Source organism: Scyliorhinus torazame, chromosome 12 (genome assembly GCF_047496885.1).
Source record: "Scyliorhinus torazame isolate Kashiwa2021f chromosome 12, sScyTor2.1, whole genome shotgun sequence".
Classification (NCBI taxonomy): domain Eukaryota; kingdom Metazoa; phylum Chordata; class Chondrichthyes; order Carcharhiniformes; family Scyliorhinidae; genus Scyliorhinus; species Scyliorhinus torazame.
This window is the reverse complement of record NC_092718.1, coordinates 116,867,299-116,885,223: the sequence shown is the minus strand read 5'-3', so window position 1 is coordinate 116,885,223 and position 17,925 is coordinate 116,867,299. Positions and strand designations below refer to the sequence as shown.

The following is a 17,925-nucleotide window of genomic DNA, read 5'->3' as shown; positions in this document are numbered from 1 at the left end:
CCCTTCAGAGTTTTTCCGCTAAATACTCTATCGTCTCAAAAGTCTTCCAAAATAATTATGTAAGGAAATGGACAGAGCACTTTCTGCCGAACCACTGTTCCATAACGTTGGCTGGGACATTATTGTTTCTTACCGGATTGCAACATCAGAGATCGAGGGCAGTGTAAATCATGGTAAACGAAAAGATAATCCGTCGAAAACATCAGTGCTCTCCGTCACACCGCACCGCAAGAACGGCCCAGGTGGTTCCCCGATAGAGACTGCGCGGATGTTGCCTGGGAATTGCAATCTTCCACTGGGAAATCATCCTGCATTGGAAACCAGATGAAATTGCAACACAAATTCTGTCACAAAAAATACTCTATTAATGCACCATTTTAGGCACCTTGTGGACAGAGCCAGAAATAATTAACATGTCGATTTTGTTTACGTATTTCTCACAGCAACCACAAAGGGTTCCGGCGATCGGTGTGCATGACGAGTTGGACGAATTGTAGCAAATTCGAGCTTCGAGACATTTTGGGTCCACACGGATCCCCACAGGATTAACTTACTTCCTGGATCCGAACGGGATTACCATCAGTCTGGATTACCCCATGGTTACACCCCTAGCGCCCTAATTTGGGCAAAGGAACAGCGACGTCCTTCGCCCCTGAAGCAATGCGACAAACCATGGAAAACCAACATACATCACCACTACCTGCATTCAGAATAACGGGACTTCCCCTGTTCCAATAGCTTCCGGATTGGCTAAAACCCCATACACCATTAACCCAACTAGTGCTGCACCCGACCTCAAACAAGGCCAGCCTCTCGAGTTCTGGTCAATATCTTACCTTCGTTCTCTGAATACTCACAGCTACGAAACTATTTCGTCCCAACTTTCCAATTGTGCAGTGTTCTAGTACGCGGTTTCTTGTTCAACCGCGCCTCTATTACCGACCAACGAAGTCTGACCTCTCCCTATTCCGCAGCGCACCTACTCGAAATCAAAACGCTTGTCTAATAATCCTTCCGGTTAGCGTCGGGAAGTGGTAGGAGCTTTCAAATCACCTGATACACTGAAGAAACTGCTGCAAAATGACGCGGCATTCCTTTGGTCCAGTTCAAATGCATTCTATATCAGGTCGTTGGATTGCGCTGAGCTGAAGAATTCCACAGGGCTTCACTCCGAAAGTTCCGGCGGTACATGAACGTATTTTTTCAAAGTACAATGTTTGGGGTGGAATCGACTCTGAACCGAATAATAACTTCGCGGAAGTAAATACACTTTTTGTCGATCATAATCAATGTGTATGTTCTCATTTCGGTCTCTTCTCTTCCCCACGAGGTTTTTTTTTAATCCAGCATTTTAATACATTTACGTTTCGTTCAGAGTTTTCAATTTGCTCAAAATATTCTACTTATGATACCTTCAATGATTCAAACTAGCTACTATAGTCACTCGGGGAAGCGTTTCGTTGGCTTGACGATTTGGAGACATAGGCGAGATGCTCACTGTAAATTAAACATATACTGGTAGTAAATAACTCTTCGTTAAGGAAGCTAGACTAAGTGAAAGGTAACATCAGTTTCAATGATTTTGAAAAGATACATTCTACCAGTAGAGGAGGAACAAATGGCAGGGCCAGAGGGAAAATGTTTCAAATTAGTATTGATTGAAAGCAAAAGCAAGCGAGATTCGCTGAGAGATGACCAATCTCTTCTTGTGCTGCACGATGATTCTTTTCTCCATGGAAATGCTACAATAGGTAATTGTCTATATTAAATGAAAGAAGAAATGTGGCTCGTCTTTGGTGCCCGTAGGATAATTATGATGCAAACAATCTAAAGGGAAATGTAGCTCCCCAAAATTAACTGTAACAGGAGAACCAATATGTCCATTGCACCCCGTCTGGTACTCCGGTCTCCTCCCACAGTCGAAAAATACGAAGGTGATTTCCATATGACATGCTAAATTGCCCCTCAGTGCTGAGGAGATTATGTAGGGGGACAAGACGGTGGCACAGTGGGCGCCGAGGCCCCAGGTTCGACTCTGGCTCTGGGTCACGGTCTGTGTGGACTTTGCACATTCTCCCCGTGTTAACGTGGGTTTCGCCCCCACAATCCAAATATGTGCAGGGTAGTTGTATTAACCATTCTAAAGTGCCCCTTCATTAGATGAAATGAATTGGGTACTCTAAATTTATGTCCGGTTACGGGAATCGGGTGGAGCCCTGGACCTAAATAGGGTACTCTTTCCATAGGCCCATGAAGACTCGATGTACCCAATAGCTTCCTCCTACACTGCAAGGATTTTATTATTAATAGCTTTGATTTTTTTTCCCCCATTAAATTGTTCGCAAATCTTTTGAAGAAAAATAAAAAATATTAAGTGTAATGAAAATACGCAAGTCTGCTGTCAATTTATCGGTATCATATAAGTAAAGAACACCGACACTGCAGGAGGATGCTTCCCGATCCTTTGAGTCTGAACCAAACATCAAAATTATCACCCTACATAAGCTCAATACCCCAGTCTATCCAAGTAACCCCACCTAATCCTTCCATACGTCTGGGGCAATTTAGCATGTCCGATCCACCTAACCTGCGCATTTATGGACTGTGAAGGGAACCACATCTGTCTGAGGAAACCCTCGCAGACAGGGAGAGAATATTAAAGTTCGACGCAATCATCCTTGTATGGAATTCATGTCTGGTCACAGCCACCATGTCAATAACTTATGAAAGACGAGCGTTTTACAGGTGGAGGAATTGAAAGATAACTTGATAACATAGTATTGTGAAAAATACCATTGCGCTAAATTAAAGTCTACACTGACCAGGAGGGCAAATTCTAGACAACAATATCTGTTCTCAAATTATTGCAATTTGTAATCCGCATAATGATCTTGAAAGAAAATGTTTCAAGCCATCTATGGGTTAAGTATTGTGACCGGAAATGGAGAAACAGAAATGAGACGTTGGCCATCTATCTCAGAATAGTAGCATAATTTGCTGAAGAAAGCATTTCAGTGAATCATAAAATCATAGAACTCTGACATTGTTCAATGAGACCATTCAGCCCTTCGAGTCTGCACCTACCCTCTGAAAGAGCACACGATAGGGGCCCACTTCTGCGCCACCCCCCCACATCCCACCTAATTTGCACATGTTTAAGCCTGTTAGCATGGCCATCCACTTACCTGGCAGAACGTTGAGCAGTGGGATGAAACTGGAGCACGGAGGAAACACACGCAAACATAGTGAGACATTGAAAGACCCACACAGATACATACCCATGGGCGAAATGGAACCTGGGTCAGCTGCGCTGTGAAGCAGGAGTGCCACTGTTCCTCCCACCTTGCTGCCCAATTTTGAGGATTAAGCATGTTACAACAGTCATGCGTGCTTCGCAAACCTTAAGTACGACTTAATGCCTCGCGCCAAATAGAGGCAAGAAGCAGAAATAACATCCTGGCTGCAAATTGGTAAAGATTGCGATATTATGAGTCGCCGAGAATAGTCATCAACACTAAGTTGGCGAGACACGAATGGATTGAATTCGTAAAGTACAGAAGGTTCAGAATTTAGAGAAGGCCCTGTGGACAATGGCCAATAATTTTCAGCATGATTCGTGAATCTGGGTCGCTCGTGCTCCGCAAATGCTTGACATGATAACTGATGTGGGGGCATTTAGGCATGAGCTGAAGACCCGCGGCGTTCAATGTCCAGACCGTTGTTCTCCCCCGCTGCTTCAAGATCTGCTCTGTTGAATGAAAAATGCAGCTGCAGCGCGACCTTGAGCCACTGGGCCTGACATTTGATGAGTTTTAACACGTTTTCGTTTACATGGAAATTTTTCAATCTTGCAGAGGTAGGAGGCATCGGTAGACTTTTTGGGGGAGGATACAGTTTTATATTATCAGTGCTTCGCGTGTATGCATACGCTTAAAATGCAAATTAAATTAAAGGGATAGGTCTTTAAATCATTTCTTAATGTTGGTTTGTCATTAGATTTCTAACTCTATGAAGGGAACTATAATGGATAGAACTGGAATCGATAAGCCACTCGCTAACGGGTATGATTCTCCACCTAAGATACTCTGTGTTACCGCCCATGCGTTCGGTGTGTCATTGAAAGGTTGAAGAGCCTGACAGTTGAGTCACAGGTACTACCCATCACATGTAAGAGTTTCCAAAATGTCTTATTTGTCGCGGGTTACCCTTTTCCAGTCCTCCTCTAAGCGTCAGGTGTTTCCGAAGAGTTGTGTCCCTTCAATCAGGATTTTCCTGCAAGTACGTGTCTTTTAAGCATTTGACATCTATGTCCCATTTCACGAGAGAAGTCTACAAGGTGTCTTTGACGATTTTCTTTTGTACTTCTCTAGTTTGGGATCCTTCCTTGTGCTGGATGCAGAAGATTTTCTTTGCAACCAGCACTGTCAAACAGACTGTCATCCAAGGTCGGAAGTCGACATCCGCAGCATATGGGCGGCCCAACGGAGTTCAAGGCCTCGATGCTGGTGCTATTGACTTCTTCAATGACACTGCTGGCAGAATGACTATCCTCCCAGCTGATTCAAAGCTACAGTGCATTGGGATTTTGCAATGTATTTTCAGATGAGTTGTTTGCAAGTCGCCCTTCATCCGGAGAAGCCTCAGTGATTAATTAAATCCCTCAAGTAAACACTGACGGTCTGAAAAAGTACAATACATGGGTCCACTCCCCCGTACTATAACCGGAAGCTACCCTGCACATCCCTGGACATTAAGTGCCAACTTGTCGTGGTCAATCCCCCTTACCTGCATATCATTGGTCTGTGGGAGGAACCCCAGACAGACATGGGAGGCAACCTACAAGTTCCAAACAGACTGTCATCCAAGGACGGAATTGAACCAGGGTCCCTGGCGGAGTGAGGCAGCAGTGGTAACCGCTATGCAGTCGTGCTATGCCTTTTCATTCGTGTGCTTCGGTTTCCCTCCAGGATGCAAAGATGTGCAGATTAGGTGGTTTACCCTTCGACTTTGTCCGTCGTGTCCAAACGTTTGGTGGTTACTGCGAATAGTGCATGGGCATGGACATAAGTAGTATACTCTTTCGGAGTGTCAGTGTAAATTTTATGGGCCGAATCGATGTCATCTGGACTGAAGTCAGTGTATAAACTGCAACCTCAAAAAAGTCAGGCGTTACAAGGATAGTGACACCAAAATGCTCTCGAACGCTTGTAAAATCGTATGACCATAATCTAAATTAAAATAGACAAACATTTTGAAGCAAGTCACCCGTTACATTGTGCAATGATATAGTCCAAATGTAAATAGTTTCAGAGATTTAAAACGTGTAACCAAACCTTTGTTCACATAAATGATCCACTTTCATCTTTGAAGATTTAAGAAATCAAAAAATCAACAAGAAATGTCATGCATGTTCATGAGAAAGAGAAAAGCACTGTTTTAAAATGTCTTCATATCTTCAAAGCACTTGGCCAACACGAAGGTTGGTGATGGTAAATTTTCGGCTGACACGATGGTTGGTGGAATTCGGATAGCGATGAGGACTGTCAGAGGATACAGAAGGATACAGATTTGTCAGGGACTTGGGCAGAGAAATAGCAGATGCAGTTATCCCGTACACATGTGAACTAATGCATTTTCGAAGGCCTTATATAGGTTGCGAATAGACAGTAAATGACACAATCATTTGTACTACTGGCAGGCAATGGTACCTGGGTGAAAACGTCCCCAAGAAACTAAAACTGGCAACGGAAGTGTGGAACGTAGCCAAAAAGGCAAACAACATGCTTCCCTTCATCGGGCAGGGAACTGACTTTAAAAAATGGCAAGTCATGCTAAAGTAAGAGACGTTACTTAGGCCACACATGGAATATAGTGTTTAATTTTAGTCAACCAAACTACTAGAATGAAGTAGAGGCTTCGGGGGGAGAGGAGTGGGGGGGGGGGGGGGCTGTACAGAAGAGGTTTAGCACGGTTGTGCCATGTATAGAGGGCGTTGTGTTTGAGGAGAGATTAACTAAGCTTGGTTTGTTCTCAGTGGATCGTCAGAGGAATGGATTGGTCTGATAGATGTGTACAAAATTATGAGTGGAGAGGCAGAAGCTTATTCCCTGGGTGGAACAATCAATTAATAGGTGCCAGAGATTTAACGTGCGAAGTGAAATGTGTACAGGAGATGTGAAAGGGACGTTTTATAGACAGAGGTGTGTAGGTGACTTCAACAGGTTGCCGGACGAGATGCTGGAAGCAAGTACGAGAGTAACGTTTAAGGGCATTCTTGACAAATACAGGAAGGCGATGAGAATAGAGGGATATGGACCTTGGAAGCGTCGAAGGTTTCTGGATGATGGGCAGCATGGTCGGCGCGGGCTTGGAGTTCCGAAGGACCTGTTCTGATGCTGTACATTTCCAGGGATATTTATATTTTTGTAATTCTTGCAATTCTGAGGCCCAAAATCGGTCTTCCATATGGCCTTTGCCATAATGTCTGGTCACAAAGTGTTTTTCATCTTCTGACTGTCCCAGGTTTGAAATGTATTGCATCTTGTGACTGTGCCAGTGGTGTGAAAGTATGCACAAACATTTTTTTACAGCGCTTCAGGCTTTGCCACCTTTTACCTTATTATATATTTTTTAGATTAAACAACTTTGGGAAATGCTCAATTGATAATATTCTCTGTTTACAGATTCCCGTCTAATAGTGTGCTAAGTTCGAACATTCGAATTTCTGACATTTACGCATGCAAAATCTCTTCATTGTAACGTTAAATTAGGTACAATTCCAGCTGTTTAGTTTCTTCAGCTTTCATTTTCAATGTATTCCTTTAATGTTCACTTCAGCTCATTTAATTAAAATCGGCTCCACTGCAGACAAAGTTCCACGCACCCCCATTCCCCCCCCCATGCCCATTTATGTGTCTATCCTGATTGAACGGGAATCTGGATAAACAACTGGCCCCTTTTCGTACCCCATGTGATCAGTTAATTCGAAGGTTGCTTGAACCCTGGTTACGAAAAGTTCTAGGTTTTCAGAGAGAGTTAGCACATCAATACAGATTTGAGCAACGCAGGAACATTGTGCGATTTTTGCTGGACCAGGAATCCAGAGGCGCAGGGTAATGTTCTGGAGACGAGGGTTTCAATCTTGCAACGGCGGACGGTAAAATTTGAGTTCACTAATCAACTGGAATTAAAATATTCATGATGACCAAAAAGCTATTGCCGATTATCACACAAAATGCTCTGTTAATTAGGGAAGGAAATCTGTTGCCCTCACGTGGCTGGAATTTATGTTTCTCAAGATGCACAGAAAGGTGTTTAACAACCAGAACGGTGGCGCAGTGCGTTAGCCATGCTGCCTCACCTCGCGGACGTCCCAGTTTTTTTTCCAGCTCTGGAAACTCCATGTGGAGTTTCCACATTCTCCCCATGTTTGCGTGGGTTTCGCCCCCACAACACAAAGATTTGCAGGCTAGGTGGATAGGTCACGCTAAATTGCCCTTCAATTGGAAAAAAAATAATTGGGTGCTCTAAATTGAAAAAAAAGAAAAGGGGTTTAATAATGAATCCACTCAGGGATGTGCAATAAATACTGTCCCAGTAGGGTAGGCACTTGGCGCAATGGGTAGCACTGCTGTCTATGGCGCTGAGTACCCGGATTCGAATCCCGGCCTTGGGTCACTGACGGCCTGGATAACACTCCCACAACACAAATATGTGCAGCGTAGGTGGATTGGCCATGTTAAATTGGCCCTTAATGGGGAAAAAAATAATTGGGTCGTCTAATTTAATAAAAAAAAAAAATACTATACCAGCCTGCGATCCTAACATTCCATCAAGGAATGTTAAATGGTTGACCGTCTTTAATTTCGACTGTAGCATCATTCCGCACTCTAAGTTGAATTGATGCTCGCGTTTGACTCCTTTCCAATTTATCTTGTTATGTTTCTACTTTCCCGTTACCAACATTACGTCCATCCAAATTTAGCTACCCCACAGTTGCCACCCACAGTGAAGGCAACAAATTACTCCCAAAGAGAATTGGCAAATTTCTTCCACAAGGATAATGGTCGGCAGGCCAATGTGTCCGACATTTACTGGTCCGACCGGTTTCGGAATGTTCCCAAATACTCAGAAATCCGATGCACTACCTCTTGAAGCAATTCTCCAAATAACTGTGAAAGCTCATGTTTCCCTTCATGGGCTGATCATCATGTGCCACACGGCACAAACCTCGGGTTACCGCTTTTGACCTCTTGCATTTTGTGTTACCGACCAACATCCCGAAAATCCGCTTTCAGGACCTCATCCAATTTAATAAAACTGCTTTAGCTAAAATGTTGAACACAATCTGTCGCTGCTTATTCACCCACAGCAGAATAATCGCCAGTCTCACTCGTATATGATTCAGAATTGCAACAGAGACAGGACGCCATCTTTCTTTTACTCCCAGTGTCACAAAAATGCCTTCCTGAACAAATGACTGTCAAATTCTGTGCCACTATTTCTCCGCCGGCCCGAAGAAACGTTCACACTCAAATTGGACGGTCATTTCACTGGGTAACCGCCGCCGAGAACCCAATAATATTAACAGTATCGAATTTTAAAAACTGTTTTAGCAAGCAAGATACACTCAGTTAGCACCAATACTGCATGACTGTCTCTCTTATGCAGTATGGCGGTTACCCATTCACCGATTTCCTGTATGCTCACCAACTGCGTTCTGACCACCACCCTGAACGGTCTGTCCAATTGTACCTCTACATCACGATTCACAATTTTGAGTCCACTGCTCCTTCATTTGTATTACCGGTAGCTCAAGTTTCTGCAGTAAGTCTCAACATATGCCGTGTTTTCCCCATTTTCTTTCAATGTGCCCCTCAATGAACGGAAAATTTGTCACGGTCTCTTCATATATTCCGACAGTGATCAAGAAGTTGACCAAGCTCCAGGAATCAGCAGGTATCACGTAATATTTGTTATTATCCTCATTACTTTTACGTAAAATCAATCATCGGACACACTGAGCAAAACAAAATAATATGGCGTCAATGTACATCAAAGATATATGAGAGTAGTTGAGCGTTACTGAAATGTCACAAAATAAACATGTCGAGTTCTCAATAGCGTCGAATAGGAATGTTTTGAAGACATTGGGATCGCGGTAACAGTTAAACAATTGAACAGAAAAAGGTAACAAAACAAATCACACTATGACTTTATATAAATTATAATGCTCGAACATGGGCGGCTACGTAATGTACAAACAAAAACAAAGAACAAAGAAAAGTGCAGCACAGTAAGAGACCCATCGGCCCTCTAAGCCTGCGCCGACCATGCTACCCGTCTGAACTAAAATCTTCTTCACATCCGGCGTCCATATCCCTCTATTTCCATCCGATTCAGGTATTTGTCAAGTTAACCTTCAACGTTACTATGGTCCCTGCTTCCACCACGGCCTCCGGCAGCGAGTTCCAGGCACCCACTTGCATCTGTGGAAAAAAAGTGCCTCGAACCTCTCCTCCAAACCTTGCCCCTCGCACCTTAAACTCATGCCCCCTAGGTATTGACCCCTCTATCCTGGGAAGAAGTCTCTGACGATCCACTCTGTATTTGCTCCTCATAAGATTGTAGACGTCTATCATGTCGCCCCTCAACCTCCTTCGTTCCAGTGAGAACAAACCGAGTTCATTCAATATCTCCTCATAGTAATGCCCTCCATACCAGGCAACATCCAGGTAAATATCTTCTGCACCCGTTCTAAAGCCTCCACATCCTTCTGGTAGTGTGGCGACCAGAATTGAGCACTATAAGACAAGTGTGGCCAAACTAAGGTTATATGCAGCTGCAACATGACTTGCCAATTTTACTGCTCAATGTCCCGGCCAAAGAAGGCAAGCATGCTGTATGCCTTCTTGACAACCTTCTGAACCTGTGTTGCCCCTTTCAGTGACCTGTGGAGCTGTACACCTAGATCTTTCTTACTGTCAATACTCTTGAGATTGCTGCCATTCACTGTATATTCCCTAACTGTATACACCTTCCAAGATGAATTACCTCACATTTGCCCGGATTAAACTCCATCTGCCATCTCTCCGCCCAAGTCTCCAAATAATCTAAACCCTGCTGTATCCTCTGACAGTCCTCATCGCTATCCGCAATTCCACCAAACTGTGTGTGGTCCGAAAACTTACTAATCAGACCAGTTATATTTTCCTCCAAATCATTTACATATACTCCGAACAGCAAACGTCCCAGCAATGATCCATGCAGAACACAACTAGTCACAGCCTACCAATCAGAAAAGCACCATTCCATTGCTACACTTTGCCTTCTATGGCCTAGCCAGTTCTGTATCCATCTTGCCAGCTCATCTCTGATCCCCTGTGACTTCAACTTTTGTACCAGTCTTCCATGAGACACCTTGTCAATGGCCTTACTAAAGTCCATAGAGACAAAATCCACTGCCCTACCTGCATCAATCGTCTTTGTGACCTCCTCGAAAAACTGCATGCAGTTATTGAGACACGACCTCCCCTGGACTAAACCGTGCTGCCTCTTGCTAATACGTCCACTTGCTTCCAAATGGGAGTAGATCCTGCCTCGAAGAATTATCTCCAGTCATGTACCTACCACTGACGTAAGGCTCACCAGCCTGTAGTTCCCGGGATTATCTTTGCTACCCTTCTTAAACAAAGGAACAACATTGGCTATTCTACAGTCCTCCGGAACATCACCTGAAGACAGTGAGGATCCAAAGCTTTCCGTCAAGACCGCAGCACTTTCCTCTCTTGCCTCCTTCGGTATTCTGGGGTAGCTCCGACCAGACCCTGGGGACTTATCCACCTTAATATTTTCTTGGATCTTCATGTGACCCAGGCTATCTAAACACCGTTCATCAGACTCAACATCCTCCGATACCTTCTCTTTGATGAATACTGATGCAAAGTATTCATTTAGTACCTCGGCCATTTCCTCTGGCTTCACATATAGATTCCCTCCCCTGTACTTCAGTGGGCCAATCCTTTCCCTGACTACCCTCTTGCTTTTTATATACGTGTAAAATGCGGATTTTCATTAACCGTGCTTGCCAATGGCCTTTCGTGACTTGCTTTATCCCTCCTAATCCTTTCTTAAGTTCCTTCCTACATTCCTTAGATTAAACACAGGCGTCATCTGTTCGCAGTCTTCTATCCCTGACAAATGCCTCCTTTTTCTATTTGACGAGACCTTCAATATCTCGCGTTATCCAAGGTTCCCGAAATGTGCCATATGTATCCTTCTTCTTTACAGGAAAATGCCGGTCCTGAATTCCTTTCAACTGACATTTGAAAGCCTCCCACATGTCAGATGTTGATTTACCCTCAAATATCCGCCCCCAATCTAGCTTCTTCAGTTCCCGCCTCATATTGTCATAGTTATATTGTCCCGCAAATTAGCACATTCACCCGAGGTCAACTCTTATCCTTGTCCACCAACACTTTAAAACTTACTGAATTGTGGTCACTATCCCCGAATGCTCCCCTGCTGACACTTCTACAACCTGGCCGGGCTCATTCTCCAATTCCAGGCCCAGTATCGCCCCTTCTCTCGTAAGACTATCTACATATTGTTTGCAGACGCCCTCCTGGATGCTCCTTACACACTCTGTCCCGTATAAGCCGGGAGCACTAACTGAATCCCAGTCAATGTTGGGGAAGTTGAAGTCACCCATCATAACAACCCTGTTGCTTTTACTCCTTTCCAAAATCTGTATACGTATCTGCTCCTCTATCTCCCGCTGGCATTTGGGAGGCCTGTAGTAAACGCCGAACATTGTGACTGCACCCTTCTATTTCCTGATTTCTACGCAGATAGACTCGCTGACCTCTGAGTTCTCCTCCCGCAGTACAAAGAGAACAACGAACAAAACAAAATTACAGCACAGAAGCAGGCCCTTCGTCCCTCTAAGCCAGGAGCCGATCCAGACCCTCTATTTAAAACTGTCGTCTATTTTCTAAGTATCTGTATCCCTCTGCTTCCTGCCCATGTACCTGTCCAGGTACATCTTAAATGACACGATCGTGCCCGCCTATACCACCTCCGCCGGCAATGCGTTCCAGGCACCCACCACCCTCTGCGTAAAGAACTTTCCACGCATTTCTTCCTTAAACTTTTCCCTTCTCACCTTGGACTCGTGACCCCTAGTAATTGAGTCCCCCACTCTTGTAAAAAGCTTCTTGCTATCCACCCTGTCTATACCTCTCATAATTTTGTAGACCTCAATGAGGTCCCCCTCAACCTATGTCTTTCGAGTGAAAATAATCCTAATCTATTCAACCTCTCTTCATAGCTAGCGCCCTCAATACCAGGCAACATTCTGGTGAACCTCCTCTGCTCCTTCTCTAAATACTGGAACGTTAAGCTGCCAATCCTGTCCTTCCCTAACCAGGTCTCTGTAATGGCAACAACATCATAGTTCCAAGTACTAATCCAAGCTCTACGTTCATCTGCTTTACCTGTTATGCTTCTTGCATTAAAACCTGTGCACTTCAGGCCACCAGTCGCGATGTTTTCAGCAACATCCCTGTCTGGTCTTCCTCAGAGCCGTACTAGCCCGAATCAGTCGTTCTCTCTCTATTTTTTCACCTTCCGACCTATTGCTCCGGTACCCCCCCCCCCCCCCTGCCATACTAGTTTAAACTCTCCCGTGTGACACTAGCAAACCTCGCGGCCAGGATATTTATGCCTTTCCGGTTTCGATGCAACCCGTCCTTCTTCAGGTAATACCTGCCCCGGAATATCTCCCAGTGGTCCAGTTAACCGCTACTCTCCCTCCTACACTAGCTGTTTAGCCACGTGTTTAGCTGCTCTATCTTCCTATTTCTAGCCTCACTGGCACGTGGCACAGGGAGTAATCCCGAGATTAAAGCCCTAGAGGTCCTGCCTTTTAACTTTCTGCCCAGCTCCCTGAACTCCTGCTGCAGGACATAATGCCGTTTCCTGCCTATGTCGTTAGTACCAACGTATACCACGACCTCTGCATGTTTGCCTTCCTGCCTTCAGGATGCCGCTACCCGTTCTAAGACATCCTGGACCCTGGCACCAGAAAGACAACATACCATCCTGGAACAAAGAACAAAGAACAAAGAACAAAGAAATGTACAGCACAGGAACAGGCCCTTCGGCCCTCCAAGCCCGTGCCGACCATACTGCCCGACTAAACTACAATCTTCTACACTTCCTGGGTCCGTATCCTTCTATTCCCATCCTATTCATATATTTGTCAAGATGCCCCTTAAATGTCCCTATCGTCCCTGCTTCCACTACCTCCTCCGGTAGCGAGTTCCAGGTATCCACTACCCTCTGCGTAATAAACTTGCCTCGTACATCTACTCTAAACCTTGCCCCTCTCACCTTAAACCTATGCCCCCTAGTAATTGACCCCTCTACCCTGGGGAAAAGCCTCTGACTATCCACTCTGTCTATTGCCCTCATAATTTTGTATACCTCTATCAGGTCGCCCCTCAACCGGAGTCTGATTCATGTCCACTGAAACGCCTATCTGTGCCCCTGACCAGAGAGTCCCCTATGACTGTTGCTCTTCTGCGCTTTGACCAACTATGTTTGAGGATGTCAAATTGCACATGCGCAGAAACGTATAGAACGCCTTGTTCAGTATTTTCACATGAAAATATAGAATAACCTGTATCAAAGATAAATTTATTAATGAAAATACATCATTGATTTGACAGGGAGAAACCGTCCTTGACCAGACATTTTCAGTTTTTCAGGGAGGTAAAATATAGAGTGTGCAATGGCTATTCTTCTGGATTTTTAGGGATCTTGGATGAGCTGGAATAGAAAATGTTCATACATATATTCACATAATCTTTTGGCATATGATAAGTGGCAATATTTACAGCGTTCTTTTTTTGAAGTAAGCGGAAGCGAAAACAAGGGAAAATTGTTCAGCATGGAATAGGTTGCGATGTTTTGTTGCTGGAACCAATTTTGCTCAAGATTTGCATTGACCATTTGGACATTGGAATGAAGAGCACAATACACAAATTAAAGAATGCTATAAAACCACAGAGTAGTTTCATAGTGCGCAAGTCAACACATAGTTTTAGAATGAGTTGAATAAACGCTTTAGAATTGATCATTTATTTGTGAAATAATGATCTGCGCAGTTAATTGTAATTTGGTAAGAAGAGAAGGAGTGAACTTTACCCTTCAAGGTGGAAGTCACAGTGAGCGAAAGGCATAAATGTACCACAGCGTCTAAATGCAACGAGCAGTAAATTGTGCTTCAGGGTATAATTTTAAGACTTGTAAGCTATACCTAACAACACCAATGTTGGTCGGAACACAGATTGAGTAATGAATGCGATTATGTACTTCATTCCAATGGACTGGGGCGCTAAAGAGTTAAATTTATTCTGCTCCGTCAGCAGATGTTGACGCTTCCTGCAAGCTCGACATGTCATTATTGTCAAGTTGCTCTTGATCAGCTTATGGTTAGCCGGCTTTTTCAACTGCTGCAATCTATCGGGTGTTGATTTATCCATGCAGATCATGGGAAATGTGTTCAGGGAGTTACATTTGCTGCAGTGAAAAGAATAATCTACTGCGCCTGCTGACGTGTTTTGCTTAGATTGTACGTGTTGACGTTTTAGCCAATGCAGTTTAATGCGTATTACTGTTCTTCTGCAGTACACGCAATATTGTAGCTGGCTTAATTAGGAACGTGGCATCACATTTTGGGAGGCAGAAAAACGATGCTCACTCTGGCTGAGTTATGTAAGAAAACATCGGAGGACACAGCAATCGAAGATAAGCGTCGCTATGCATTAGTTGGCCGATTGGCATGTCTCTGAATCACTTTTCCCATTTCCTGAACTGTGCTTGAGGCAACTGCAAATTCAGATATTGAAGGGTTCAGCACACCCGGATGTACTTGCTCGTGTCTTCCTGAAAATTAAACAAAAGAGCATTTTTAAATCCAGGAATCCAACATTTTGAAAGAGCCAGTTTGAGATTATCGGTTGATGACTTTCGCAGGACCGTTCTTCTGGGGCGATAGTTATTACTACTTAACCGCAACCAGCAGTATAAATGACAAGAACTAGATTGCACTATTATATGGTGGAAAAGTCGTAGTTGAACTGGTCACGCACAGATTACTTACTATGTAATGATTTGACAGCCATTTTTAAATGCAGAATTTAATATTGGGGCGACGAATATGTGTAATGGAATTATACCACCAAAGATGAGAAGTTCATACAGGAAAGGCATGATGAAAAGTTCATCCTTCTTTCTCAAAGTAACGCAAAGCATGAACGTTATCGGTATGTTACCCTGGAATGATAGTGTAATTGGAGGTAATAATAATAATCTTTACTGTCATATTTCGGCTTTCATTAACACTACAATTAGCCTCCTGTGAAATGCCCCGGGTCGCCATATTCCGGCGCCTGTTCGGGTATACAGAGGGATAATTCCGAACTTCCAAATTACCTAACAGCACGTCTATCGGGACCTGTGGGACGAAATCGGAGCACCCGTCGGAAACCCACGCAGACAGGAGGAGAGGGTGCATACTCCACACAGAGTATGACCCAAGACGGCAATCGAACCTGGAACGCTGGAGCTGTGAAGCAACAGTGCTAACCACAGTGTTTTCTGAATATGGAAAATCCCAAAATATTAGGCCACAAGTAAAGCAATTTATTCCACAAAGTAATGCACGGAAACTCCGTGCACTCAAAATGTAGATGGAACGTGCATGTAAAGTGAATACGACCTTCGGCCTCGGATGGAACATTTACTTCAGAGGACGGTCCTTCAATACGGGTTCTGGAGCACAGAAAATGGTGCAACTGCAGATGGTTCCGCTGCCGTCACGGGTGAAATATACTCTCGTCCGACCCATTGCCCGCTTACAGTATTAATTCATGGCAGTGTCTGTTGGAATTGTTACCGGGTGCCTGCAGTGCTTAGCACTGTTGCTTCACAGCGCCAGTGTCCAGGTTCGATTCACGACTGACTCCCTGTCTGTGCGGAGTCTGCACGTTCTCCCTGTGTCTGTGTGGCTTTACGACGGGTGCTCCGGTTTCCTCCCACACGTCCCGAAAATGAGCTGTTAGGTAATTTCGACATTCTGAATTCTCCCTCTGTGTACCCGAACAGGCGCCGGAATGTGGCGACTGGGGGCTTTCCACAGTGACATCATTGCAGTGATGTAAGCCCACTGGTGACAGTAAAGATTGTTTGAATTAAACGTTATCAGATTAGATTAGGCTATTTTGACAGAGAACCGAATCGCAACGAACTGACCTAGATATGAAAAAAATGCTTTGATATTCGCAAAGCATAACACGATATTTTTCCCACACCAGTTGCGCGTCTTGTATTTAAAGGAAGCAAGTACATTTTGAATCGTTTGGAGAACATTGATCTATATAAAATAATTATCGAATCCAGACAGGCACTTTGTGAATCATAATCACGAAAGCAGTTTGAGGGTGGGAAAATATTTCTGTTGCCAATGCCGTCGGTTGAAAAAGGAAGGTTGTGAAATCTCGCCTAATGTATTTCACATTTATTGGGATAGATAACCATGATAAATCTGTCCCAAACATGTGTAGAATTTGACCTTTCAGAATTCTGTAGCATGCGTCCACCCCTGAACTACTCATTGTGCTTATTTCGCCAGGGTCGTTTCGAAAGGCGATAAACATTCTCAGCAAATGCTCGTTGCACATCGTTCTGATAAAACCATCTAATTTTACCTTAATTCTTTCCGAACAGGGATGAGGGTGAATTCAAAGCTCGAATGAATGTAATTTTCCGCCGCATGAAGTGGAAATTCAATTACATTCGGAGTATTAAGTATTAAACATGAGTGACTCAAATCTTCCCATCTTTCAAAGGCAGTTTTGTTTTCAGAAATCAATGGAAAATACATAGTTTCACTATCCATGTGGAGTTGCACGTTCTCCCCGTGTTTGCGTGAGCTTCGTCCCCACAACCCAAAGATGGACAGCGGAGCTGGGTTGGCCAAGCTAAATTGCCCCTTGGGGAAAACAAATGATTTGGGTATTCCAAATTGTGAAGAAAAGTAAACACAGAATTTCATATCTATCGAAAACAAATATACCTCCCTCAGATAAAAAAATACATGGACCAACGTAATCAACAGTTTTGATATTATTGACTCAGCGACTTTGATTCAAATTAAATAGAAAATAATAATATTTCCTTATTTTCCTTTTATACATATAGAAAGAACAATTAAACGTAAAGATGAAGGTGCCGTATATATGCTCTTTTTTTTTTTTTACAGATTTTCATTTCGGAAAGTTGGGAATTGAAGCAAAGCTTTCGGTGAAAACTAACTTGCGAGACAATAGTGTCGAACGAAATTAAGCAGACCCATATGAAAGAAATGTTAGATTAACGAAGGCTATCAGAATGATTAAGTCTGCGCAATGTCATAGAATTGCTCGTACAGAAAGTCTGACCACAGACAATGCTGACTGATAATGCCGACAGGGGTTTTGTTTTTATGTTTCTTTCTGTTTCGCAATATGTGTTCCCAAGGGGCCCTACATATCCAAACATAGAAACTTTGAAAATAGAACCAGGAGGGGGCCATTCGGCATTTCAAGTCTGCTCCGCCATTCATTATCATCATGGATGATTAATAAGTTCAATATCCTTATTCTGTCTTCCCCTCATATCCCCGATTCCTTAACCCCAAGAATTATATCGAATTCCATCTTGAAATTGGGCAACATTTCGGCCTCCGCTACTTTTTGTGGTAGTGAACTTCACAGATTCACCACAATCTGCGTGAAGACATTTCTCCTCTTCTGTTTCTCAAAAGGATTACCCCTTATCATCCAACTATGGCCCCTAGTTCTGGAGACACCTTCCACCAGC

The 17,925-nt window shown here is 43.7% G+C and overlaps 1 long non-coding RNA gene across 1 annotated transcript in view; it reads left to right on the top strand.

Annotated features, from left to right (window-relative positions):
- LOC140387223 (uncharacterized) overlaps positions 1–17,925 on the top strand; it is a 56,914-nt gene that overhangs the window by 24,480 nt on the left and 14,509 nt on the right. The window contains exons 2-3 of the long non-coding RNA XR_011933787.1: positions 8,923–8,958; positions 17,266–17,292. This is a non-coding gene — a long non-coding RNA (uncharacterized lncRNA). The remainder of the gene's footprint in view (positions 1–8,922; positions 8,959–17,265; positions 17,293–17,925) is intronic.